Source organism: Narcine bancroftii, chromosome 10, assembly GCF_036971445.1.
Source record: "Narcine bancroftii isolate sNarBan1 chromosome 10, sNarBan1.hap1, whole genome shotgun sequence".
Lineage (NCBI taxonomy): Eukaryota > Metazoa > Chordata > Chondrichthyes > Torpediniformes > Narcinidae > Narcine > Narcine bancroftii.
Window position 1 is genome coordinate 59614626 of NC_091478.1, and position 27474 is coordinate 59642099.

General features: G+C 46.2%; 1 protein-coding gene across 2 annotated transcripts in view; it reads right to left on the minus strand.

Moving 5' to 3' along the window:
- Positions 1 to 27474, minus strand: part of LOC138744601 (RNA-binding Raly-like protein) — an 838833-nt gene that overhangs the window by 563853 nt on the left and 247506 nt on the right. The window contains exon 1 of one of the 2 annotated variants that reach the window (XR_011345644.1): positions 23087 to 23146. The exons of the other annotated variant lie outside the window; for it this stretch is intronic. The gene's annotated coding sequence lies outside the window, so the exon portion shown is untranslated. Of the gene's footprint in view, positions 1 to 23086; positions 23147 to 27474 lie in introns of those variants that run through there. 2 annotated transcript variants of the gene reach the window in all.

Here is a 27474-nt window from a genome sequence, read left to right on the forward strand (position 1 = left end):
GTTTTCACTAATGAATACAACCCTTGCTGATTTTGAAATCATGGATCAGAATGTGGAAAGATTTGCCAAGATTGATCGACAAATTCAAGACGTTTTAAGTTCTTATCGTCAAATCTACGATGAAGAAAAGAAACAAACGATACAAACGAATTTAGGCATGTTCTTCAGAAGTCCCTCCTCAACTCCCTGCTCCTCAACCCATAAAGGTGACAACTGTGAAGAGCCACACCCAAGTACAGTGATGAATCAAGTTCAGTTGTTGAAAATTTTGCTTTAAGACTTCGTTAATCCATGTGTACGGGCAAAATTCTGACACATCCATTCTGAATTTCCACCAACCCTTCAGTCCTGATTACAGTTGTAAGTTGGGGACTACCTGTACTGACTGGAGATGGTGCAGAGAAGATTCACTAGATTACCTTGTTAACTTGATGAAGGGCTCAAGCCTGAAATGTCAGTTATGTAGTTTTATCTTTGCTATATAAACACACAAAGATCAGCATGTACAGAGCCGTTGTCATATCCACGCTCCTGTTCGGTTCCGAATCATGAGTCCTCTACCGGCATCACCTACGGCTCCTAGAAAGCTTCCATCAGCACTGTCTCTGCTCCATCCTCAACATTCATTGGAGCGACTTCGTCACCAACATCGAAGTACTCGAGCTGGCAGAGTCCGCAAGCATCGAATCCACGCTGCTGAAGACCCAACTGCACTGGGTGGGTCACGTCTCCAGAATGGAGGGCCATCGCCTTCCCAAGATCGTGTTCTATGGCGAGCTCTCCACTGGCCACCATGACAGAGGTGCACCAAAGAAGAGGTACAAGGACTGCTTAAAGAAATCTCTTGGTGCCTGCCACATTGACCACCGCCAGTGGGCTGATATCGCCTCCAACCGTGCATCTTGGCACCTCACAGTTCGGCGGGCAGCAACCTCCTTTGAAGAAGACCGCAGAGCCCACCTCACTGACAAAAGACAAAGGAGGAAAAACCCAATACCCAACCCCAAACAACCAATTTTCCCTTGCAACCGCTGCAACCGTGCCTGCCTGTCCCGCATCGGACTTGTCAGTCACCAACGAGCCTGCAGCAGATGTGGACATACCCCTTCATAAATCTTCGTCCACAAAGCCAAGCCAAAGAAAGAATAAAGGACACATGAAGGGGATAGAACTAGGGAATATAGCCTCAAGGTTCAGGGGAGTAGATTCAGGATGGAGATGAGAAGGAACTACTTTTCCCAGAGAGTAGACAATCTGTAGAATTCTCTGCCCAAGGAACCAGTCACAGCTGTTTCATTAAATATTCTTAAGACTGCGTTTGATAGAATTTTGCAATAGTAGGGGAATTGAGGGTTATGGGGAACAGGCAGGTTAGTGGAGCTGAGTCCACGGTCATATCAGCCGTGATCTTATTGAGCAGCAGATAGCCTGCTCCTTTTTCTCATTTATCCACTGGCCCTTCCTCCCCTCCTTTTTATGCATGCTATCCCTTTCTTTCCACCTTAGACTCAATAACAGGGTTGACCAGAAACATTGACTGTCCATTTCTCCCCGAGGGCGCTGCCTGATCTTCCGACACCTTGTGTTCAAGATTCCAGCATCTGCAGTTTTTTGCACCTCTGATGTTGGTGAATTTCCTCTGCACACTGTCCAGCACAATTTCATCCTTCTTGTCATGTTTTGACCAGAACTCTGCACAACATTCCAAATGTAACCTAACCTGTGTTGTGTAAAGTTGCAACACAATGTCCTGACACTTCAATGCAATGACCAGCCCTACAAAGGCAGGCATACAATATAACTTCTTCACCACCCTATCTACCTGTGTTGACACTTAAGGGAACTATGGACCTGGACACCCAACTTGTCTTTAGAAAGGAAATCAAATTAAATTAATTGTGGTTTTGTATATTTCCCAGAGGCTAATAATTCATAAATATTAACAGTGACAAATAGCTGTGGTTAATAATAAATACAGAATGATCAAATGGAGCAAAGAAATATCAGTGCACTTATTAATTACAGTACAACAGTGCATCACTGCCTGGTTCGGGAACTGTCCCATCCCAGAGCGCAAGTCCCTGCAGCAGATAGTAAGGACTGCTGAGGGGATTATTGGGGTCTCTCTCCCTGCCAATATGGTCATTTATAATGGCTGTTGTTTGCGGAAAGCCATAAACAATCTGTCCTCCCTCCTGCCAACCAGGAAGAGGTACCGAAGCATTCGGGCCCTCAGGATCAGATTTCGAGACAGCTTTCTCCCCCAAGCCGTGCGGCTTCTGAACTCCAGGGACACAGGGCTAGCATATGTAACATGATCTTTATAAGTGATATGTTATTTATGATAATGTTATTTATTTTTAAAAAGTTTCAGAGGTAATTTATCCATGTAAATAACCAGCTATTTCATTTTCACTGTACACTGCAATGTTGAATAGATTTCTAAATAGTAGGGGAATTAAGGGATATGTGGAAAAGGCTGGTAGGTGAAGATGAGCCCATCATCAGATCAGCCACGATCTCATTGAATGGTGGAGCAGGCTCGACGGGCCGGACGGCCGACACCTGCTCCCTTTTCTTATGTTCTTACATGCAGATGTTAGGGAAAGACAAAAAGCAACAGAGTTGTCACAGTGGCAACTTCAACTTGCCCTTTACTGACTAGAATTTCCATGGTGTAAGATGAGGCATCAAAGAAAGTTTCTTGAAACATTATGTGGATGGTCCAATCTTGTTTTGGGTAATGAGCCTGGCCAGCTTCTCGGCCTTTCAGTGGGAGAGCATTTTGGGAATAGTGATTATGAGTCTTTAAGATTTAAGACAGTTATGTGTAAGGATAAGCCTGATCTTTACAGAAAAGTATTAAATTGGGGCAGGGCAAATTATGACATGATATTACAGGAGCTGGGGGAGGGGGAAGGGGTTAATTGGGAGTAACTGCTATCACACCATTCCACAAGGGACTAGTAGGAGTTGTTTAAGGACCAGCGTGATTCAATATAGATGAAGGACAGCAATAGTAATGTAAGAGAACATTGGATGAAAAAGGTTGTGAATTTAGTCAAAAAGAGAAGGGAAACATATGTAAGATAATAGAAAGCTAAAATCAGACAGGGATCTTGGGGATTATAAATATTTCAGAAAGAATTCTAGGAAGGCGGAAAGTAGGATTTTGTGCTTGCATTAAAAATGAGGATGACTAGGGAGAGGATAGGAGGACAAAGGATGTGAATTTATCCTTGGAGTTAGAGGATGTGGGTGAGGTACTCAATGAGTACGTTGCATCGGCATACACCAAGGGCTTGGCAGACGGTGAGAGCTAATGTGCGGGGGAATTTTTGAGATTAAGAATGAGCTGGCACTGGGTCTTTTGAAGATCATGAAGTCCCCAGCCACCGATGGAGACGTGCCAGCTTATTGAAGGGGCAAGAGAGGAAATTGATGGGGCTTGATGAAGAACCAGTCACTTGCAACAGGTGAGATGTCAGAAGACAAGGGAGCAGCCAATGTTGTTCCTTCTGTTGAAGAAGGGAATTCAGGATAATGCAGGAAATTTTAAACCATTGAGTTATAGTTATAGGGAAGCTAGTAGATAGAATAGTGATGTGAGTTTGTTGTCATCTACATTAGTACAGTAACGGATTCATGTTAATCTTTAATTTAATGTTAAACTATATTTCTCATATATAAAAATCTTAGTAAAGTAACTTAAGAGTTAAATTACAATATCTGTATTCCAAGTTATGGGCTGGCACAGGGCCAAACACAGGTCACAGCACATTTACAGATACACCATTGTACTCAGAAAAGAGTGTTCATTCTCGGGGTCACAGCATCTTCGACAGATAGAGCTAATGGATTTCAAGTGGCTCTTAATTATTCAAGAACTGCTGGAGGAAGCCATCTGTTTTTAATCAAAGCCTCTTGAACAAAGATGAGGTCAGAGGTTGTTATGGATATAGAATGGCTTTGAAAAATGAACAGAATTATGGTAGAAATAAAACTGATGGTCATGTGATTTCCAAAACTCATCTCAGTGATGACGTAACAGTCACATGATTTGGAGAAATATTTTACCGAATTCAGACATTTTGAATTCAGTTTTGGAAGAGTTCAGTTTGGAGAGTACAGAAGTCAAAACCCCTGTGACCCAAGGGTTGAAACCTTGTGAAAGACAGGGTTGAATTGCAGTAACCACAATTGGTGCTGTAGTTGTGTGTTACTCCTGGGAAAGGGGGAACACAGAATCAGTGACTTCTGAAATAAGGAAGAAAATTTCACTGATTCTTTGGAAAAGAGGACAGATTTCTATTGGGTCTTTTTGTGTGGCCACTTTGTTTAACCTTGTCTGAGTTTATGACTTCACCATGGAAGAGGATAGCCACATTTATTTAACCCTTGCCTTGGATTTGTGAATTCATCGTGGAAGAAAATAGCCATTGTCCGTAAATAGGCTTGAAGAAATATTTAAAAGCACTTTATTATTTCTGAACGGAGAATTTAAGACCTTCAATCAAGACTAAAATGATGCTGAACTTTTAAAGATTTACTTTTCAGAGTGGGACTTGTATTACACACACACTTACATTTGAGCATAGTGGGGCTACATTTAGAGTTAATTAAGTTTAGAGATAAGTGAGAAATGTTGTGCTGTTAAACAATTTAATTAAAAAACTATTATTTTGAATTTCCAATTGTCTAGTGAATCCTCCATTGCTCCTGTGTTAGTGCTAACAACATCCCTTTAGTCCCAAACAAAATTTAAAAGGGTTGCTAGTTTGTAACAGTACATTATACAGATGCATTGAAATTCTTGCTTGCTGCAGCAATACCAACAAATAATGGGTTGAAACTACATCTCAAATGAATCAAAATGTAATAAATGTAAAAGGACAGATAAATATTCACAAATACAGTTACTGTGAAAAAAAATGATGTTTTAATAGATACAAACTATATTTTTCTGATATGCTTCTGTAGAAATGAAGATTGAAGCAAAATGATTCCTCAATTTATCTGCATATGTTCTATTATTAATCCCACTGGCTGACTTCTGCAGAAACAATGCACAGTTTGTTCATTTTGTTCACTTCCTGTATTAAGTTCATTCATTTTTTTCTTTTTTTAAATATCGATGAAAAATCTTACATCTGCTTTTCTATTCCTGGCCATTTTTTGTCTTGGACTTTCATTCTTCTTTTATTATTGAGTCTTCTTAATTATTAAGAGAGCCACAAATATCATAAAGGATCTGCATAACCCTGGCCACAACCGCTTTTTGTTGCTGGCTTTCGGCAGAAGGTACAGAAGCCCGAAGATCAGAAATGTTCAAGAACAGTTTATTAAAAGAATTTAGAGATGCACCAGGCAAATGGACCCTTTCAGCCCTTGAGCCTGTAACACCAAATTAACCTACGTTTGAATGGCAGGAGGAAGCTACAAAGAAAGACATGGGGAGAACGTACAAACACCTTACAAGCAGCACGGGATTCAAACCCTGGTCACGATCACTGGCGCTGTAACAACTTTGCCGTAACCGCTGCGCTAACTGTGCCGCCAAGTTTACCAACAGCTTTCAGGTTCTTGAATGTTCCTGGGCTACCTTCACCTGAACCCCACCCCCGGACCAAAGACCACTCTGCATTTTAATGTCACTGCAATGGTGAATAGATACAGTATCTATTGTTTTGTATTTGTTATCTTTATTTTCTTTTCATGTCATCATTTAAATGCATAGTTATTGTTTACAAGTGTTTTTTTCACGTCCCTGAGTAGCAGCGTCAACTGAGAAATTCAGTGCAGTTGTACATTGTACTGATGTGTATGACAATGAATTCTCATCTCATCTTTCAGACATTCTTTGCAACATCAACCAAGATCTCAACAACTGCAGAACACTCTGGGGTGTTCTGTATTTGTTCATGACAGAACCTAGTTTACTGGAGGGCACAGAGCATTTTGAATGTCGGCAGAGTGACTACTATCAACTAGGGTGTGGTGGACACCTTGCCATCGCACTCCATTCTCTTTGACTTGCAATGAGGACAAAAAGCCAAGGGTGAAAGAAGGGAGCAGTATCTTCTCATTATGGATAAAATCCCCACCTATGAAGGTACTCTCTGCACTGGCTCCATTGGTGTATGTTGCATTGACCTTGCCAGAATGGTTTCCAGAAGTCAAAAATTGATTTGAACGTATCATGACCGATTAAAAGTTTGTTCCCCGTTGGGAGAAATGAGGAAAGGTGACCAAAGGAGCCTTAAGATTGTAGCAAGGTGGAGCTCAGGGGCCAGGCAGTAAAACAACTGAGTCATCTTGTCGCTGTGTCCTGTGTGGCTGAAGCACGTCAGAGGGTTGGGGCATCTGCACAGTGTACATGGCTTATATCCTACACCGCATGGATGCAAGCCCTCCGGTCCACTAACCCACCAGTAAGCATCAATCCCATTTTAAAGACAGAGTCAAACAGCACAGAAGCAGTCCATTTGGCCTACAAGCAGCATCTCGACTTATCCTACATGCCAAGACTTGGTCCACAGCCTTTTACCCCATGCCAATTCAAGTAGGCACCCAAATATTTTGTAAGTGTTGTGAAAACTCTACCTCCACGTAGGGAGCGTGTTTCTGATTTCCAGCACCCTCTGCCCGATTTCTTTTACTCAGATCACCTCTAAACTTCTTTCTCCTTGCCTTTAACCATGGTTTTAGACATCTCCTTTACCGAGGAAAAGGGTTTCACTATCCACTCCATCGATCCCCTTCATAATTTTGCACAGCTCCGTCAGGTCTCCCTCAGCCTCTCTTCGTGAGCCAAACCCTGCATCCCAGGCCACATCCCCTGTTAGCTCCCTCCATTTATTCTCCCTGACATCTCCCCCAAGGTTCAGCCACTCACCTCCACACCTATGGGGCAACTGGTCGATCAATTTTCTGACCTGCATGACTTTGAGGACGTGGGAGAGAACCAGGATTCCCAGTCACAGGGAGGATGTGGACAGCACCGGAGGTCAGCACCTGAGGCCAGGTCACTGGAGCGATGAGGGAGATTCTGGATGAGCCAAGGGGGCAAAGGGTTATCAGGGCATATGGGAATCAGATCTGCCATGCTCGCTGCTGCAATAATCTGCTGGCTTCGTTGGGAAGCTGACTCAACCCAGATATGCACATGTTGCCAGAATACCCCGAGTTCAGAGCTGTTTGGCGGGCGGTAGGGGTTGCTATGAAGGTGTAATGATGGCACAAAGCCAGCACTACATTAATACCTCTGTATTAAAATACCCAGTGAAGGATGCTAATTCAAGACACTCACCAGTGTTTTGATCTGCTGTGACGGAACTCCAGTGCAGCCCGACTGTGACAAATTGCTCTTTAACTACATATTACTTTTGCATGAGAACAAATTGTTCAAGAGGAAAGATTGCAGAAGTAATTTGCTCTCTGAGGCAAATTATGTGTCAGAAACAGTAACAGGGGGGGGGGGGATGAAAGTAAAATTCTCTTTGTAGTAATTTTGGTTAACAGCGGGACACTGCAGGAAGTCCCCATCTGGTTCTGTGATGAAACTGTTTTTTTAAACCTTCAGTGGATTGATCGGGATCAAGTTATGCTATTATCAGCAAATTAGCAATAAAATGTAAGCATGCTCGTGCTGCAGGAACTAAGCGGTTTGTTGGGTCAGGATGGACAGGATGAACTTGCATCCCATGTATTCAGTAGAATGAGAGTCAACTTAATTGAACGGGTAAGATTCTGATGCTTCTTGACAGGGTGGATGCGGAGAGGGTACTTCCTCCAATGAAAGAATCGAGCACCAGGGGCCACTGTTTAAAACAAAGAGATTACCCATTTAAGGCAGAAGTGAGCAAATATTTTCTCTCTCCGAGGTTGGGGAGTCTTTAGAAGCTCTTTTCCTCAAAAGACGGTGAGACAGAGAGAGAGAGAGAAAGAGCGAGAGATTCTTGAAGAGCAAGGATGGGCAAAAGATTATCAGGGTGTATGCCACAATCTCATTAAATGCAGAGCAGGAACAAGAGGGGCTGAGTGCCCTCCCTTGTGCTATGGAATCGTTTCTTCGACAAGGGTGGTGACTTGCATGCACAGAAGCGAAAGAAGCATGGGTGGAGGGGCATGGGTAGTGACAAAGCACACTACTCCCCGAGATGCTGAATCCTGTTCACATGAGGACCTTGTTGCATGTGGAGGAAACGTGGCCTCTCTGCCTGGCTGGAATGTGTGCATTGCGGGTGGTCACGTGTCCTCCCCATCTGAAACTTATTTGGAAGTCACATCACCTGTCAATCAAGGTTGGGCTCCGGCCACTCATTAGTGCACACCTTGCTATTGGCTAAGTTAAATTGTCAGGTCATTATTGGCTAGAAGCGCAGATTTGCACTGCAAAATGAAGCGGAGTTGTAGAATTGTGATCGATCAATACTTTCAGAGAGCCACAACCCCATTTGGTACATGGAACTGGGTGTGCGCAAGAGTCCCTGTTTGTTGTGGGCATATGTAATTGTGTAAATGAGTCGAGTATAGGCTCGCTATTGTCAGAGTCCAACTTAGGTCCGAGGTGAATGTCTATACCTTAAATGAAATAGTGATCGAGTACTGTTTAACGTTCTCTCCTGTTTGTCTCCCATGTGTTAATTAAAGTTACGTGTGATTGTTACACTTGTGTCCAGACTCGTCTCTCTGTGAATCCACTGAACCTGATAGTCTTCCCAACACAACAGACTTTCAACCCTCTTCATTCATCTCTGTAACTCCAAACTCTTCACGGATTGAATCAAGTTCTCACACTGTACCTCAATGTGTGTGGCAATGAACTTGTCCTGACTTCTTCTCACTCCTCAGAAACTGCTTGACCTGCTGAGCATTTCAGCTGCTTCCCACTGTCCTCATTGCCTCAAAAACCACAACTGTCTGCCTTGCTCCCTAACATTAATGCTGGCAGCACAGGCAATTGCAAAGGGCGATTAGCGCTACTTGAGGCTTCTAGAGGCAGGGGAAGATCGACTAACTAACTCTCTTATTTCAACACGCGCTTCTTTGTGTCACATTGGAGCATTTGCATTGGGATGAGGAAATTGCTTTGATTTTAAAAAATAAGCTGAGAGAAAAACTTACTGAGCAAACAAAGATGAGGCATGTTTAGTTGAGGACTGCACTGACCTTAACCTTCAGCTCAATTTCTCTGCTTGCATGTGCTAACTGCCATTGGACCTGTACTCTCTGGAATTTAGATGAATGAGGGGATCTTATAGAAACATGAAATTATGGAAGGCATAGATAAGATAGATTGGTAGAGGAGACCAGAACTAGGGAACATACAGTAGCCTCAACATCCGGGGGAGTAGATTTAGGACGGAGATAAGGAGGAACTGCTTTTCCCAAAGGCTGGTGAATCTCCAGAATTTGCTGCCCATTGAAGCAGTGGAGTGGACCTCAGTAAATATATTTAAGGTTGGATGGATTTCTACACATAGTTAAACCTCGTTAGAACATGATAGTTGGGGTCCAAGATTTCATACCGAGATTTTACAGCCAAGTTGCGGAACAGATGTATGTAGGTTATGATTCAGGAAGCAGGAAAACAGAAAGCTGTGACTCAAACCCTATAATAAGACCTTTAAGACCTTTAAACTCACATATTAATATACACATCTTGTAATTGAGTCATAAGTGTCCATTTTTGAGTTTGTGGCTATTAGTCACTGTCAGCCTGGCTCCTAAAATCAATGTTTGGGGTCCACAGACACCCGAGCCATAAGTGATTCCGCAGATTAATGAATTATGTTCTAACGAGGTTTCACTGTAGTAAGGGAATTAAGGGATATGGGTAGATGGAGATGAATCTATCATGAGATCAGCCATGATCTCATTGAATGGTGGAGCAGGCTCGATGGGCCAGATCGCCAATTCCTGCTCCTATTTCTTGTGTTCTTAACTTCTAGGAAGTAGAACAAGCTCTAAATACATGACAGAGACCTTCAGTGGCAGGTGATCATTTGAACTCGGTTCAGCTGCCGACGTATTATCCAGGTTAGAAAGTAATATGATGAAAGAATTCAGCAGATTGAACAGTATCTGTGGAGGCAAAGGTATGGTGGACTTCTGGGTTGAGACCCTGCAGTGGGACTGAACGTGTGGTGCAAGCACATTGATGTCATGAGTTAAGCAAGCAAATCTGCAGATGCTGGGGTCAGACGCAGCTCATAAAAGAGCTGGAGAAGCTCAGCAGGTCACGCAGCACCTACAGAAGTAAATGACAGTCAATGGTTCGGGCTTGAGCCCTTGTATATTGCATATTGATACTATGTCCAAGAAAGTGTCCACAATGACCAAAGGATCATCAGCATGACCCTGAGGTCTCTTGTCAACATTTACAGATGAACTATAGAAAATATCTCGTGTGGGTGAATCATAGCTTCCTTCAGGAACTGCCCTACCCAGGACTGCAATAAACTTGGCAGTTGCTCAAGCCATCACACAAACCAACTCCCCATCTATACCTCCTGCTGTCTGAGGTCAATTAACATATTAAAGGTGCCATCCCACCACATCACACTCTCTTCTCCCTCTTCTATTGTGCAGAAGGTACGTGAGCTTCAAAGCACAGGCCTCCAGATTCAAGGACAATGTCTTTCCTGCTGTTATCAGAGACTTGAATGGACCTCCCATTAATAGAAGGTAATGTCCCTCCACCATTTAGCTGCACCATTCCACATCCTGCACTTTGCCTTTGTGACTCCGTGCTGCACCCTGCAACTTTGCTACATTATTGCACAACCTGCTGCACTTAAGTGTGTGCCAACATGCCTGGATAGCACACAAAGTATAGCTTTTCACTGTATCTCAGTACACAAGCATTATACAATTCAATATACAGAAGTGAGACGGAGGCTGGATGCACCTAGTTCCACTGGTTGATCAACACACACCTATTCACCCTTGTAATGTTGGTTTCCCTTTGCGTGCTATGGAGGCTGAGTGACCTGCTGAGTTTCTCCAGCACTTTTGTGTATTGCATGACAAACACAGCGTCTGCAGACTTTCCTGTTTAACCCTATTTACCTGGATTTCTTCTCCCTTGGTTCACCTTTCGTATCCTCTCTCACACCTTGTTCCATCTTCCTAGAATTCTCCCCAGCCCCAATCAGATTCTGCCTATATTTGATCAGCTCAGATCAAGCGTTCGCCTTCCCCTCTCCCACCTGACTCCATATGCCCATCATTTCCCCCCCCCAAACTAGTTCCACCTATCACCAACCTGCTCACATCAACCATTTGCCCACCCCTATCCCACCTGGTTCCATACGCCCATCATTCCACAACCCCCCCCCCCCCCACTCATCTAATTCCACCTATCACCAACCAATTCATATCAACTATTTGCCCTCCCCTTTCCCATCTGGCTCCATATGCTCATCATTCATCTAGTTCCACCTACCACTGACCAGCTTTCTTAATGCTGCCGATCTTCCCTCTTGCTGCAGGGTCTTCAGCCAAAACACCCTCTGCCTCCACACACATTGCTTGGCCCTCCCCACATGTTCCTCCAGCAGTTTATCTTTCACTCTAGAATTCAGTATCTGCAGTCTCTTGTGCCCCTGTTACCCTCTGGGCTGAGTTTACAATGAGTCTATGATCTTTATGATTTTTTTACCTGCCTGAATAACATGAAGATGGGAACTGGGTTAGACAAGATGCCCTGGGAGTATGGTATTGTTAATAATTATACTAAAATGATCAGTTTTCTCTCACCTCTGACTGTACAGGGGTGACTATTTTACACCAGCATCAAAACAAACAGTTTGATGTGGGAATGTTGCAGCAAATTAATGTCAGTTTGAGTCATGTCCATGTTGTTAACTCCTGGATGATTAATACACAATTACAGCAGGTCAATGACACCTATAACAAACCATTCCCCCTCACAATGACACAGACTAAAGTGCTTCACTCCTCCCGCAACAACCCTTCTGCACTCCCAGCTACATTGCCCACTCTTTGATAATTCAGGCGTGGACGTACAAAAGCCTGAACCCGGCGATGTTTCCACATCCAGTAGGCAGAGGGGATTGTTACCCACCCCACTTGAAAAGCAGCAGAGTACTTATCCTGACTGCAGTGCCCTTGATGCAGCCTCCTGTGGGCTGCACAGACTGGCTCCCCTCCTTCAATTTGCATGTGAAGTCCAAATAACCCTGTACCCCACTTTGGCCTCTCAACTCTTGACTTCCTCCAGTCCTCCCAATAGCCTTGCGCAAACCTACGTCACAGAAGGACTAAACTTAACTTTGACTCAGTTTCTCTATCTCCATGTGCTGCCCAATCTGCTGAGTATCTCCAGTGGTCTCTGATTTTATTTCACATTTCCAACGTCTGCAGTATTCTTGATTCTATATAGATAGCAGGGCAATCTGGCGGGGAGGGGAAGATGGAGGAGAGGAAGAGCTAGCGTGGGAGAGGGTGAGTCAGGAACAGAGAGGGGGAAGGGGCTAGAGGAGGGGGAGAGAACAATGGAGAGAGAGGAGGTGGGAGAGGAGGGGGACAGAGGAAAAGGGGAGAGGGGGATAAGGGGAGATTGGGGAGAGGGGGACAGAGGGGGGCGAGAAAGGGAAGACAGAAGGAAGGGGGTGAGAGGGGCCAAGATGGGGATAAGGGAGAGATTGGGGAGAGGGGGGCAAAGGAGATTGGGATGTTCAATATTGGGCTGCAGAAAATTATCCAGTGGCTCCTTGGATTATACCTGACCTGACATGAAAACATTAGATTTTACTCAAATTCTCCCATACATTTTTAAAATATTTTGCCAGCAAATAATACCAATAATAAAACAAGTAATGTTATTAATTAAATGACTGGATATGATATTTATTCCTTTTGTTTAATTATGTGTAATGTTTGTGTTAATATTCAGTGAATTACAGCAAGTAAATGGACAGCAAAACAGCAGGGGTTACTATAACCAAAGGGCATTCCTGACTTGAGGAGAAATTGGCTCATGGAAAGTTCTCAGGACCAGTACCCAGGAACTACCAATAATCATCTGAATCAGCAAATTATTTGATCTTAAATGTGCAGCAAACAGGTAACTTCTTGTATACAGGCAATATATTTTAATTGAGTTATATTTACAAGGGTGTTCGAGAGTGCACACAGCATCCAGACAGTATCAATGCTTAATGGGGTTAAAAACAAACTGCTGGAGGAACTCGGAGGGTCAGAAGGCATTTGTGGGAGTAAAGGAACTGTCAAAGCTACAGGTCAGACCTTGCAGTGGGAGCAACGGGGAAGTTTTTTCTCCTCATGTCCTCTCCCACTCCCATTTGCCCACGAACACTGTTTCACTCTTCCCAGACGCTGCCTGAACACAGCGAGTGGAGATGATGCCAGGTTTGATCCTGATCTCTGGCGCTGTCTCTGTGGAGTTTGATGTTTTTCCCTGTGTCAGGATGGGCTACCAAACATCTCGAAAATATGTGGGTCGGTAGGTTAGTTGGCTGCTATAAATGGGGCCTGTTAATAAAATCTGGAGGGAATTGCTGGGAATGTTGAGAGTTTACAACATAGATTACAGCACAGTACATGCCCTTCGGCCCACCCATACCAAATATAAATGGAACCCTCTCTACCTCATAACCCTCTATTTGTTTTCCATCCATGTGCCTTTCTAAGAGCCTCTTAAATGGTCCTATTGTTCCAGCCTCCACCACCATCCCTGGCAATGCATTCCAGGCCCCCACAACTCTCTGCGTAAAAAAACATACCCCCTAATGTCTGGGAAATAACATCTCCTCTCCTCAGAGAGAAGAATGATGAGGAAGATCAAACCACGAGAGCAGGTCAGGTAGTAAAAATGGGGGAAAATGAGGATGATTAACCAGTTTATTGTCATCACTATGGCCTGGCTTGGCGGACAAAGATTGTGGAAGGATGGTAGACACGGGCATGTCCTTTCAGCCTGCGCCATGGATTTTTAGGGGGAGTGCTGTGTGCGCAGTCCTGGCCCCTCCCTTGACACCCAGGGTTTATCTGCCACGGCCGAGCATGTTGGGATGGTGACAGCCAGGTCCTCGGGTCATAGGTGTTACCACAGAGTGTCCTTCTCCTAGATGGATGGCCTGACGAGGCTAATGAGCACCTTCTGCCCAGGTTTGAAATCAAAGTTTCCTTCTTTTAGGCTGGCTGCCATCCAAGGCCAACGAGCCCAGCCTACCCGTCCAGTTATAACGCTGGACACTCGTTCGCACCATGACGTAGCAAACTCCAGTGAAAACGGGGGACACTGACGAGAAGGTGTTACTACAGATATTGTAATGTAGGAGAGGCCATTTGCAGTGGCCTCCTGCTTGGCAAGCAAGATAACAGCCACATGGCAATCACTTTATTTACATACACATTGTACAATGTACCAAAATTCTTACTTGCTGCAGCCGAACAGTACTTGTAAAGAAAATCTATAATAGTAAACATAATTGAATTAAATTTAAAGGGACAATGAGTACACAAGAAAGAAAATGCATACAAAAAAAGTGCAGGCAGTCCTTTGGCATTTTCGGAGCACTCTACGATTGGTGCAACAAGGGGAGGATCAAGAGCTTAATGGTCATTGGAACAAAACTGTTCTTGAACCTAGAGGGTCTTCAGGCTTCTGTCCCTTCTTCCCAAAGGTAGCAGCGAGAAGAGGTTGTGCCCAAGATGAACAAACCAGCAGAGAACCAACAGAGTGAGTTGCCTCAATGACTATCACCCAGTATCACTAACATCTACTGTGAGGAAATGCTTTTATTCAGCCGACCCAGTAAATTGGCATGCCAATGACCCGAGTTCAAAGCCGGGTCAGATTGGACTGGAGCATTCACATTGAACCAAGCAAAACCGGGTCAGTGCCACCTTTTAAATAGGGATCCGACAAAAGGAGTTGAGACCTGCAGCATTACAGCGTTGGCGTCCCAGGAAAGTGGATAAGCCTTTTACACTGAACCGGTGCATTTTGCATTGACTCTACCTTGGCAGGTAAGTACCGGGATGAAAATGACAGCCCCCCCCCCCACCACACCATACCATATCACACAGGTAAGTGAAACGGTAAAAAGGTAATTAATTACCATCTTTCATGGGTAGTGTAAAAGGACCTTTTGAGAGGTTGGTCATGGCCAGAATTAACATGTCCCCAAGCAAAGGTCTGGACCCACTGCAATTCGCCCATTGTCACAATATCACTGGCTCTCCACTCAGCTTTGGATCATCTTGAAAACAACAACTCATTCACACGGCTGCTCTTCATCAACTACAGCTCAGCCTTCAATACCATTATTCGCTCAGTGCTGGTCAACAAGCTCCAAACCCTGGGTGTCTCCCCCCCCCTCCACTCCCACTGCAACTGAATCCTTGACTTCCTCATTAGAACAGCACAGTCAGTACAAATGGCTCCTCAGCACCAGCGCACCCCATGGATGTGGGCTTAACTTAGCCCTCTGCTCCACTCATTATACACCCATGTTGTGGGGCCAGGCACAACTCCAATGCTATCTACAAATTTGCCAATGACACCACGGTTGTCGGCAGAATCACCAACAGCAATGAGGAAGCATCCAAGGGGGAGGTAGATTAGCTCGTTGAATGGTGTCATGACAACAACCTTGCACTCAATGTTAGCAAGACCAAGGAGATGATTGTGGACCTCAGGAGAACACGACCCAGTCCTCATCGAGGGCTCAGTCGTGGAGAGGGTCAAGAACTTGGGCATCAACATCTCTGAGAATCTGTCCTGGAGCCTCCGCATTGATAGAATTACAAAGAAAGCTAGCCAGCAGCTAGACTCTGTGAGGTGTCTGAGGAGATTTGGTATATCACTGAAGACTATCGAAAACTTCTACAGGTGTACCTTGTAGAGCATTCTGGCTGGTTGCATCACTGCCTGATTCGGAGGCGCCAACTCTCAGGTCAAGAATAAACTCCAGAGGGTTGTTAACTTGGCCTGCAACATCACAGACACCAGACTCCACTCTATTGAGGACATCTACATGAGGCAGTGTTTTAAGAAAGCAGCCTCTATCCTCAAAGACCTCCACCACCCAGGTCATGCCCTCTTCACTCTGCTACCATCGGGGGAAAAGTACAGGAGCCTAAAGACGAGCACTCAGCGGCACAAGGACAGCTTCCTCCCCGCTGCCATCAGATTCCTGAATAATCAATGAACCAAAGACACTGCCTCATTTTTACTTTTCATGCACTATTTTTATTTATTGTTGAAAGGAGGTTATAATATCAATGTTTACACAGTGACACAGCCACAAAACAACAAATTTTGTGACTTGTTCATGACAATAAATTCTGATTCTGATGGGGACCCTTCATGAAATTAGCTGCCTTCTTGAGGCAGACCCTGACAGGCTGTGGTGCACTTATCGAAGTTTGATGGAGTACTCAACAATATGCCCAATTTCCTTAGGCTCCTGATACAGTCGAGGCATTGGTGTGTTTGTTCAGAGAGGGAACTTGGTTAGAAAGGATGAGTTGGGCTGAAGGGCCGGTTTCTCTGCTGACTAGCTCTCTGACTAAGATTCTATTTGCAAGCAGGCCATGAAGGACTTCACTTCAATGATAGTGGAGCATTCAAAGTTTCATGGAGGGAGTGCTCTGGTGCTATGTGAATGCAGCTTTGAAGACTTGCTACAATCCACCCTCCACACCCCTGTCACCAACTTCCCCTACCCCTAATGACAGCAATTGAAGCTTGGGAAATCTCAGATAATTTAACAGACTGATATTTCACTGCAGCATTAAGGGTCGTCTCCAGACCTACAGCAGTCTGAGGGTGGGAGTTAATGTTTTGAGGGCAAAACATTCAATCCCAGACACTCCCAGTGTTCCTTGGGTCGGTGAGAGGGTGGCAATAATTACAATGGCTGCGGAATATGTGCAGTCCCCAGAGGGTACTGGGGGCCATGTCCTGTTTACAGACTGGAAACAGAGAGAGCAGAGTCAGTAGAGGTAATGGCAGGGCTTGTTCACATCACAGCAGGGTCCAGGAGCAAGCAGGAGCCCACCAAAGAGGGAACCAGTGGCGTACATCGCACATGCCCCAGCTTTGATGAAACTCTCTGGACACCAGCTGATGGAGTGAATGAGGAAGCCTCCACAAATTCCTGAGTGTCCGAATTGAGTTGAGTTTTCTCAGTGAGCAGGCGGTCCAATGTTTTGTCTAATGGCTGCGAGATTATCTCAGTCAAGGCATAAAAAACAGGATCAGGAGTCAGACATCCGAGGCTGCTCCGCCAATCAGTGAGATCATCTTCACCTACCTGCCTTTTCCCCATATCCCTTAAATCCCCAACTATGTAAAAATCTATCCAACCTTTAATATATTTACTGAGGTCACCTCCACTGCTTCACTGGGCAGCGAATTCCAGATTCGCCCCCTCTGGGAAAAGCAGTTCCTCCATCCTAAATCTACTCCCCTGGATCATAAGGCTATGTCCCCTCATTCTGGTCTCCCTCAACCATGGGAACAACTTACCGACCTCTGTCTTATCCCTGCCTTTCATAATTTTGTCTTTCTATATGATCTCCTTTCATTATTCTAAATTCCAGGAGTACAGACACAGTCCCTCCTTAGGCTAATTCCCCTCATTTCTGGAATCAACCACCTCTCCACCACCTCCAAAGCCAGTCCATCCTTCCTCAGACCCTCGAGGGTCAAGTGAAAATTTATGTGCATCCCATTCGCATAATCAGACTGATTGGGACGATTGATTCAAATGAGGAGTTTGAAATGATTAAAGGAGGAAAGGAAGTCGATATCAGGAAACTATTTGGAGTTTTTCTTCAGTTTTCCTCCCATATTCCAAAGATGTAGAGGATCATTAGGTCAATTGGTCACATGGCGGCACTACAACTCCCAGGAGACCTCGAATCGGCCATGTGATGCCAGTGTGTGATGACATCAGCACATGTCGGGTGTGCAATTATGACTTTTAAAAGGTTGCGCGGGTGATGAAGAGTAAATCCGTTGGATTCACTCCAGAAAAACCGAGTGTGTTCAATTAATCGTGTCCACTGTGATTCCAGTGGCTACAGACATATTTAAGGGGCACGGGGTCACGAACCGGTAGGGCGTGTTACCGTTCTGCCGCTGTCAATCTGTTAAATAAATAAATAAATGTAATGCCGGGATGTTTAGAGGCAACTTGAAGAAACAACTCTCCCTTGGACCGCTGAAGAAAACCTGAAGCTTGCTCCCGCACATGTTTGAGGCTGGAAAGGAGTCAGACAACGGTGAGCTCCTGGGTCTCGAAGCCAAGGGAAGCAGATTAGCTTCAATGAGCTTGAGGGGTTAAATGCTTCATCCCGCCCACCCCCCCACCCCCCCCTGCTAGATGTCTAGCTGGGCATCATCTGGGGCAGGCATTGCACCCACCTCTTTGATGCACAAAGTATGGGGTCCCAGATGGTGAATGTCATACTTTTGTGCAGCAAAAGTAGGGGTTGGTTCAGAGGCCTCAAAATAATCAGGAACATGGAAGTGCTTGCAACAGACAGGAGAGAGATGTGTCTATATGTTGGAACAGGGAACTCTATGGGTCCCTCTGAGGATAATAGATGCCTGGCAATGAGTTTAAAGAATTAATTCAATCAAGAGAGCTTAATAAACCATGACAGCAGAGCTAAAGCATCAGGAGAAATGATCAATTGAATTGTCTTAAAACAGTGAAGCTACCATGTTCTGTGTTCTCCTTGAGGGGTTAACTTTCCTGGTATGTGCATTCATTGAGAGGGCCTGTGGAAACGTCCCTGGGCACTGGGGTTGCAGGGAGGGAGAGGAAATTGAAAGGAACAAAATCCCTGTCAAAAGCTAACAGTCAGGTACTTTAGAGAAACCAATTCCCTCACATCGATCCCAGTAAATAGTGACACAGTCTGGGGAATGGACACAGTCCCTGGTCCATTTTAAATGTTAACCCACTCTGCAAACCCAGGTAAGCACGGATGCACAGTCTGAGGCTGTTGCATATTCCCAGATCACTGTAAATAGAAATGGACTTTACACGGATCTTGACAATCAATGACACACGCTGGGACTGTGTTTTTATCTGCTCCTTTCTGAATGTGAATTCACTCTCTTGAGTCCCCAGGAAATCCCGAAACAGTCTGTAAATAGGTTATGGCCCACGGTACTCTCTGGGGACTGCACATATTCTGCAGCCATTGCAATTATTGCCACCCTCCCACCAACCCAAGAAACACTGGGAGTGTCTGGGATTGAATGGTTTGCCTCCCATCCACAGACTGCTGTAGATCTGGAGACTGCCCTTAACGCTGCAGTGAAATATCAGTCTGTTAAATTATCTGAGATTCCCCAAGCTGCAGTTGCTGTCATTAGGGGTAGGGGAAGTTGGAGACAAGGGTGTGGAGGATGGATTGTAGCAAGTCTTCAAAGCTGCATTCACATAGCACCGGAGCACTCCCTCCATGAAAATCTTTGAACGTTCCAATATCGTTGAAGTGAAGTCATTGGGTTTGTCTGCATGGTTGACTGGTTAATCTGGTTTTTGGCCTTTTTTGATTAAGGGAGGAATGCTGGCCAGAAATATCCCCCAGTAACATGGTGGATTTTTGTTGACTGAAGAAAATGTCAAATGGGATAGAACGTCAAAAGAGGCAAAATAGGAGTCATGCAAGCATGCAATTCCATTCCTATAAATCACAGCATTCTCTGTTCTCCTGGAATTGGCTCCCATGGAACTGCAAATGGGAAAAGAATGCCAGGTCTGCTGGAGCACCCAAACAGTGCAGAACAGTGGGAGCATGGACACAGGTTCTCCGCATGGCCCTACTGCCCGGTCATTACACCGATAGCCACGTACAGGTTTTAAACATCCTGTGGAAGGGGCCGGCAGAGTTATTTTTTAAAACATCAGCAAAACCAGAGGTGCATGCTGAAAATGGTGGTACCCACGGCTGGCATCAGAACATGGTGGGTTGCAGGCTCTGGGAGAGTAGCGGACTGGTGCAGGGCTCCAGAACACGATAATCCTCCTCGGCCAAGAAGAAGCCTGGGAGAGGACCCGACAGGGTGGGAGGCCACAGCAGTGGATCAGCGAGGGGCTTGGCAACCAAAGGTCTCAAACCAGGCTGCTGGAGGCTGACTCGTGGGATCCGTGAGGGTGCCAATAGCAAGAAGGGATTGTGAAGGGCCTTGGGTGCTGACATCTTCCCAAATGGATCAGGGATGGGAGTTCGGTTGCCCCCGCTGGAACAAACAGGAAACTGTGGGGCTGCAGAGATTGCAGGAGGCGAATCCGTGGACACTCGGTGTCCCTCATGAGTCTCTATTTCTTATTGGTGGGAACACCTGGCTAATGGTGCCTCTTTAACAAATTTGAGTATTTATGTACATTTTTTTCAGATTTATTGTCAGAGTACATACATGACATTGTATACAACCCCGAGATGATATTTCCTGCGGGTGAGGCAGAATTGCCGCATATTATTAGTTACGCAAAAAAACTGTACACAATGTACACACGTAAACAAATAAAGAAATGTAAAGAGTCTGGAATACAGGGAGAATATAAAAAATCAATAAAATGTAAAAGTAAAAATCCTTAAATGAATTCCTGATTGAGTATGTGGTTGAGGAGTCTGATGGTGGAGGGGTATCAGCAGTTCCTGAACTTGATGGTGTGAGTCTTGTGGCACCTACTCCTCTTTCCTGATGGCAGCAGTGAGAACAGAGCATGTGCTGGGTGATATGGATCCTTGATGATTGCTGCTACTCTCCGACGGCAGTATTCCCTGCAGATGTTCTCAATGGAGGGGTGGGTTTTGCCTGTGATGTCTTGGGCTGTGTCCATTACTATTTGCAAGGCTTTACACTCAGGGGTATTGTTATTCCCATACCAGACCTTGATGCAGCCAGACAGCACATTTTCCATCACACATCTGTAGAAATTTACCAGTGTTTCCAATTTCCACAAACTCCTAAGGAAGTCGAGGTGCTGTCGTGCCTTTGTCATGAAGTCATTAGTGTGTAGGGTCCAAGAAATACTGTCCAAGATAGTGCCCCCAAGAACTTAAATTTGCTCACCACCCTCTCCACTGCTGATCCCTCAATGCTCAGTGGATCATACACCTCTGGCTTTCCCTTCCTGAAGTTAACAATCAACTCCTTAGTTTTGGTGACATTGAATGTGAGGTTGTTGTTGGTGCACCACTCAGCCAAGTTTTCAATCCCCTTCCTGTACACTGACTCATAACCTTTTTTTATATAACCTTAACAATATAGACAATAAACATGACAATAAAGAATTCTTGGAAAGCATCAACTGCCTTTCCCCATGTATGTGGCCAGACTATCACCATCTGAAAATCAATTTGGCCATGAAAGCACTGAGGATCTGTACCCTCCCTTGACCTTCCCTTCCCGACAGTTGAGGGAAGGCAAATGAAGAAGGGATGCTGAATAATGGCCAATTGTTTCTCCCTCCTCACCTTCGAGCTTGCAACCAGTCAGCCTGATGGGTGGAGACCTCCAGCATCCCTAGGCTGAACCATCCATACCAGGCATTCATGCCCTCTGAGTCACTTAAGAACTTTGAGGTTGTGACAGTTTGAGAGATGAAGGTGAACACTGAGAATAGACATCATGTTGGCCACACCCAGGTTGCACATTGCTGATGAAGTCCACATTGTCCCAAGAGTAATCTATAATCTTGAGGTTGTAGCTCGCCTCATGTCAGGATAGCAAACTGTCCCTTTGGTATTCCAGTCCAGAGCAACTCTGCTGCTGTGTGAATCAGGCTCCTTAGTGCCAAAAGCTGAGAGGGACTGAATGCCTAGTCGCTTCCTGGTTCTCTGTTTCTGGAGGGACTACCATGCTCCTGGGGTAAAGCACATCGTGATGCAGGCATGAGTCACTAATCTCTCCTTGTTCATCCTCCTCCACTGCTCATTTTACTCTTCATAGACAGAATGGTGCAGGACGGAGAAAAAGGCCATTCAGCCCATCATATCCATTTCAGGCCATTGGAAGAATTATCAACTCAGTTCCACATCTCCCCTGTTGCTTTGCAGCTCTGTGAAAATTCTCCCTCGCAAACAAGCATCCATTCCCCCTTTTGAAAGATGATACTGAAAACTCTTCCCCTATTGCGGTGGTTCTCAACCTTTCTCTTTCCACTCACATACCACTTGAAGTATTCCCTCGGCCATAGGTGCTCTGTGATTAGTAAAGGATTGATTAAGGTGGGATGTGGGTGGGAAGAAAAAGTTTGAAAATCCCACTATTTTCATCAGACCTAATTGACTCCTTATGTGCATGGTTCCATAACTCCAAAGGACAAATTTTCTCAAGCAAAATATTTCAGTGACAAGTGGGTCTAGAGCAGTGGTTCTCAACCTTCCCTTCCCATCCACATCCCGCCTCAAGCCATCCCTTACTAATCACAGAGCACCGATGGCCTAGGGATGACTTGAGGTGGGATGTGAGTGGGAAGGAAAAAGTTTGAGAACCACAGACAAGGGGTTTGGAAACCATTGCGCCAGAAGGTCCCCCTAACTTTGATGGACTTCTGGTGAAGCATTTAATCACTGTGTGCATTCAGCAGTGATAAAGGGCATGGGATAATTACACATGGTGGCATGGATTCGGCACGCCGGGCTGCGCCTTGTGCAGACAACGGGACGATATAAAAGCAACTCCTGCAGCGCCCTCCCCTTTCTAACGCCTGTCGGAGAGGGCAAGTCAAACTAGAACTTGCACGCGTATTCTCGTCGATGAACTAGAATGAAGCAGGTCGCAGGTGCGCCACCCTTTATTTATTTCTAAACCCCTGCGAACACTCGGGCTCCCAGCGTCTTCGGTAATGCAACACTGCCAGCCTTCCAATGCACCTCGCCCACTCTCCCTCCACCCGCCTCTCTGCTGGGTCTGCAGACCTGGGGGGGGGGGCGGGGGCGGAATGAGAAAGGTGAGGGTCTACCTCAACCCCGCACAGAGCGTTAACATTCTCACCCTCCCAGCGGGATAACGCCTCTGGCAGGTTTCCACCCCCCCCCCCCCCCCCCAAATACTCACGTCTCTGGTTCCGCCGCTTGCTTTTAAACAGAGTCATTCCAAGCCCTGCGCTGCCGGGAATGGGGGGGCTGCTGGAAGCGACTCTCCCCGTCTCTCGCACGGAACCTGTCACTAACTCATCACTGCTGCCCTCAACCCCGAGACTGTACCACATCCAGCTCTCGGGAAGGGGGAAAGGCGAGCCAGCCAAGCCCACCCCCGGCTGCAGGCGCGGCGGCTGATCTCGCCGGTCCGCCCTTCCCCGCGGTTCCAGCCGCCGGCCCCTGGATCTGCGAGTCCCCTTTCGCAAGGCAACAGCCCCGCCGCCTCCCTCCTGCTCCCACGCCTCCACGCATTTCTTTCGGGCAGGTTTGTGCCCCCCGAAAGCGAGAGAGGGGTTAAAAAAAAAGTCAATGACCTGTTAACTATGTGCATTTTTGGTGACTGTCAGCTCTCGTATCAGTTCAAAGCGGCGGCGCTAACAATGGGCTCTTCCCCCAAGATGCTGGGCTCCAAGCACGAGTTTGTCTCAATAGTGTCAACCTGGGATTCAACACAAAGGACCATGACTGTCCCCCTCGCCTTCCTGTTCATGTTCAGGCTGACTTCAGGATCAGGATTTATTGTCAAGAACAAGTCAGGAAATTCAGTGTTTTGTGGCAGCATCAAAGTGCAAACATTCATATTCTAACCATCTTACAACATTACTCTATAAAATAGTAGTGTACGAAAAGTGTCTGTGGTTCATTGGTCCTTCAGGAATTGGATGGCAGCGGGAAGGAGCTGGCCTTGTGCTCGCCTTTCAGCTCCCATACCTCCATCCCACGGCAGCAGAGTGAGAAGGGCTGTAGTGGGCCATGCCCGAGTGGTCAACCAGTCTCATTTTACAAGGCTTTGGTGTGCGTGTCATTCTACTTCACGCTCACGTAGTGTGGATACTACATTGGTGACCCCCAACAGGTCCAACCAGCAGTTGGACCCAACTTAGACAGACCAGTCAAAGCCAGCAACTATCCACACAATCTCCCTTGGGCTCCCAATGTTTTGGGTGTCGCAGCCGCATGTGTGGTTCGAGCAGGCCGAGGCTCAGTTCCAGCTTTGCCAAATCACCACCGACAACACCCGCTACTTCTACGTCATGACGGCCTCAATCAGGACACAGCGGCAAGGTTTGTAGATTTCCTACGGCAGCCTCCGGAGCAAAACAAATACGTGACCCTCAAAGAGCTGTTAACCTGCACTTTCAGGCTCTCCCGGCGCAAGCTTGACACCCAACTGCTACATATGGACAGATTGGGGGACAGGGCCCCGTCTGCTCTAATAAGCAAGATGCTCGCTCTCACCGAGAGCCACAAGCCTTGCCTGATCCTTGAGCAGATCTTTCTGGAGCAGTTGCCCGAAAATATAGTTCTTGCTCATGGATGAGGACTTCAGCGATCCTCGGAGGGTTGCGTCCTGGGTGGACATGCTCTGGAGAGGGAAGAAGGACACCAGCGCCGTCATAGACCACATCAGCCAGTCCCACAAACAGCCACCTGTGAGCCCAGCAGAGAGGCAAGTTCATACTCCAGGACAGTTCTGCTATTACCATCAGCAATGCGGTGTGGAGGCCCTGCGGGTTTCTGGGAAGCGCCCTCACCATCATCGTTGACAGCTGTGGCGGTTGGCCCACGTGATAGCCTCCTCTACATTTGGGACTCCTTGTTGGGCAGGTGTTTCCTGCTTGACACTGGCACCAAGATAAGAATCCTACCCCCCGCAGGCCTCGACACCCGTAACAGCAAGCAGAACCCAACATTGAGGGCAGCCCACAGCTTCTCCACTCAGATTTTTCAGACCTGCATCATCCCCCTTAATTTTGGCTTCAACTGCTTTAGTGGACCTTCACCCTCGCGGCAGTGATGCACCTTCTCCTGGGGGCCCACTTCCTTCAGGCCCACTGCCTGTTTGTCGACCTCAAGGGACAGCGTTTGGTGCATGCCAGAACTTTTCAGTCTCTGCCTCTGGGGGAAGCCAAGCTTCCCGCCCGTCCCCCCCACCCACCTAGAATTTAAAATATTCTCGGACAATGAATTCCCCTGCATCCTGGCAGAGTTCCCCTTGATAGTGGCACCACAGTTCTCTGCAGCCGAGCCAAAGCACGGGGTAAGGCACCATATTCTGACCGAGGATTCCCTGTTCCACGCCAGGGCACGCCAATTGCCTCCCGAAAAGCACAGCCTGGCAGAGGTGGAGTTTAAGAAAATGGAGGAGCTGGTGATTGTGTGGCACTCTGACAGTCCCTGGGCCTCCCCCTCCACATGGTGCCAAAATCAGTGGAGGAGTGGAGACCATTCAGGGACTACTGCCGCCATGCCTGACAGATATCCCATGCCCCATATCCAAGACTGCTGCCAACCTGCATGGGGTAAGGGTGATTTCCAAGTTGGACCTCATCCGGGGGTACCATCAAATCCCAGTTCACCCCCAGGATGTCCCAAGACCGCGATCATAACTCCCTTTGGTTTGATCGAATTCCTCCGCATGCCCTTCAGTCTGAAAAACGCAGCACAAACTTTCCAGTGGCTGATGGACTATTGACTTCCTGGGGCACAGAATAAACAAGCATGGGGCATCACCCCTCCCCGAAAAAGTCAAGGAACTCCAGCACTTTGCCAAGTCACGTACAGTTAAAGAGTTACAGGAATTCAACAGTATGATAAACTTTTACCAGACTGCATCATGCATATGTGTGTCATTCTTCTCCATGCTCATGTAGCACGAACCCTACAAGGGACTGGGTGGTGGGGGTCTATGAGGATAGAGGCTGCTTTTTTAAGACACCGCCTCATGTAGAAGTCCTTGATGGAGTGAAGTCTGATGCCCATGATGTCACAGGCTGAATTAACAAACCTCTGTCCTGAGAGTTGGCGCCTCCATGCCAGGGAGTGATGCAACCAGCCAGAATACTCACCACGGAACACCTGTCAAGGTTTACAAGTCTTCGGTGATGTACTGAAGCTTGTTATTTACATAAGCACAATATACAGATGCATTAAAATTCTTACTTGCTCCAGTCACACAGGTACAACTGCCAGGGTAAAATATTAAATGACCACAAATGCAAAAATTAGAAAATAAATATCAAAGAGAAGATAAATGAATATTCATTTGCATTTAGTGCAAGAAAAGTGATGTTTCAATGGCCATTCTCAACCTTATTTTGGCTATGCCCCACCTAAGACTCTGCTCAAAGTTTATGGGCCCCTTCTCCTGTGAAGGAGTCAAGTGTTGATTTCTTCCCTACTTCTCTTCTACCTTCTACATTAAAGAAAACATATTTATGTTACTTGAGGTGTAAAGAAAACAAGGCTTTTTACTTAAATGTGCTGCGGCCCCCTGGGGAGTTGTGGGGGTGGGGTTTATAGGGCCTCCGTTGAGAATGGGTGGTGCAGACAGATATTTTGGTGGTCCCAGAGTAGTTCATGGTTAGGGTTAGTGAAGTCTGGGAAGGTTCAAGAACTGATAGCTGCTCTTGATCCCAGAGCTTGCTGGCCTTCAGGCTTCTGCCCGAAGGTGGTAGTGAGAAGAGGTTGTGGCCAAGGTGATGGAGGTAGTTATGATGTTGGCTGTCTTTTTAAGGCAACACATTAGCTAGATGGGATAGAATGTTGGTGGCCATGATGGACTGGCTAGGTTTACCACTTTCTGCAGCTTTCTGTGTTCCTGGGCACTCGGATTCCCAAACTGGTCTGTGATGCAACCAGTCAGTATATTTTCCATGGGGTGCCTGTATTGGTTCAATGGAATATTCATAACATCCCAGATCTCCCCAGAAAGTAGAGGCATTGGTACGCCTTCTGACTGGTTGTCTAAATGTGCTGGCTTCAGGAGAGGCAGTGGTGGATTAACCATTAGGTTGAGTTGGCTGAAGCCTCGAGTCCAGGTGCTAAGGCACCCCAAGTGCCTAGGCTTCAGCCGACTCAGTAAAGGGTAGCCTGGTCTCAGTCTATCGTTTCACACTTAATATGCGGGTGAGGCTGGTGACTGTGGTTGGGCTGGAGTTGGCGTCATGCTGTGGCCTGGGTGACGTGTGCAGTGGTTTCGGGAAGCTGGAGGCGGTGGCATGAACATTTGCTGCTGTAGCATGTGCGACGTCCAATTCGGTTGGCAAGACTTTAAAAATCTGATCATTTGGTGGAAAGGTGGAGGATTGGGGGAGTGGGGGACAGGGTTGAATCCTGCCCATAATCTCCAGTACGCTGGACGCCCTTTGCAGTGGCAGCAACAAGTGAACATCTCTTTCCCGAGGAGCCGTGGCAAAGAACCCGGTGGGTTGTATTTGACATTTGGATGTGTTACCAATGGGGAACATTTAGATACAACAAGAAGGGAGATCGTTTTTTCCAGCATTGTCAATGTTTCTCAAG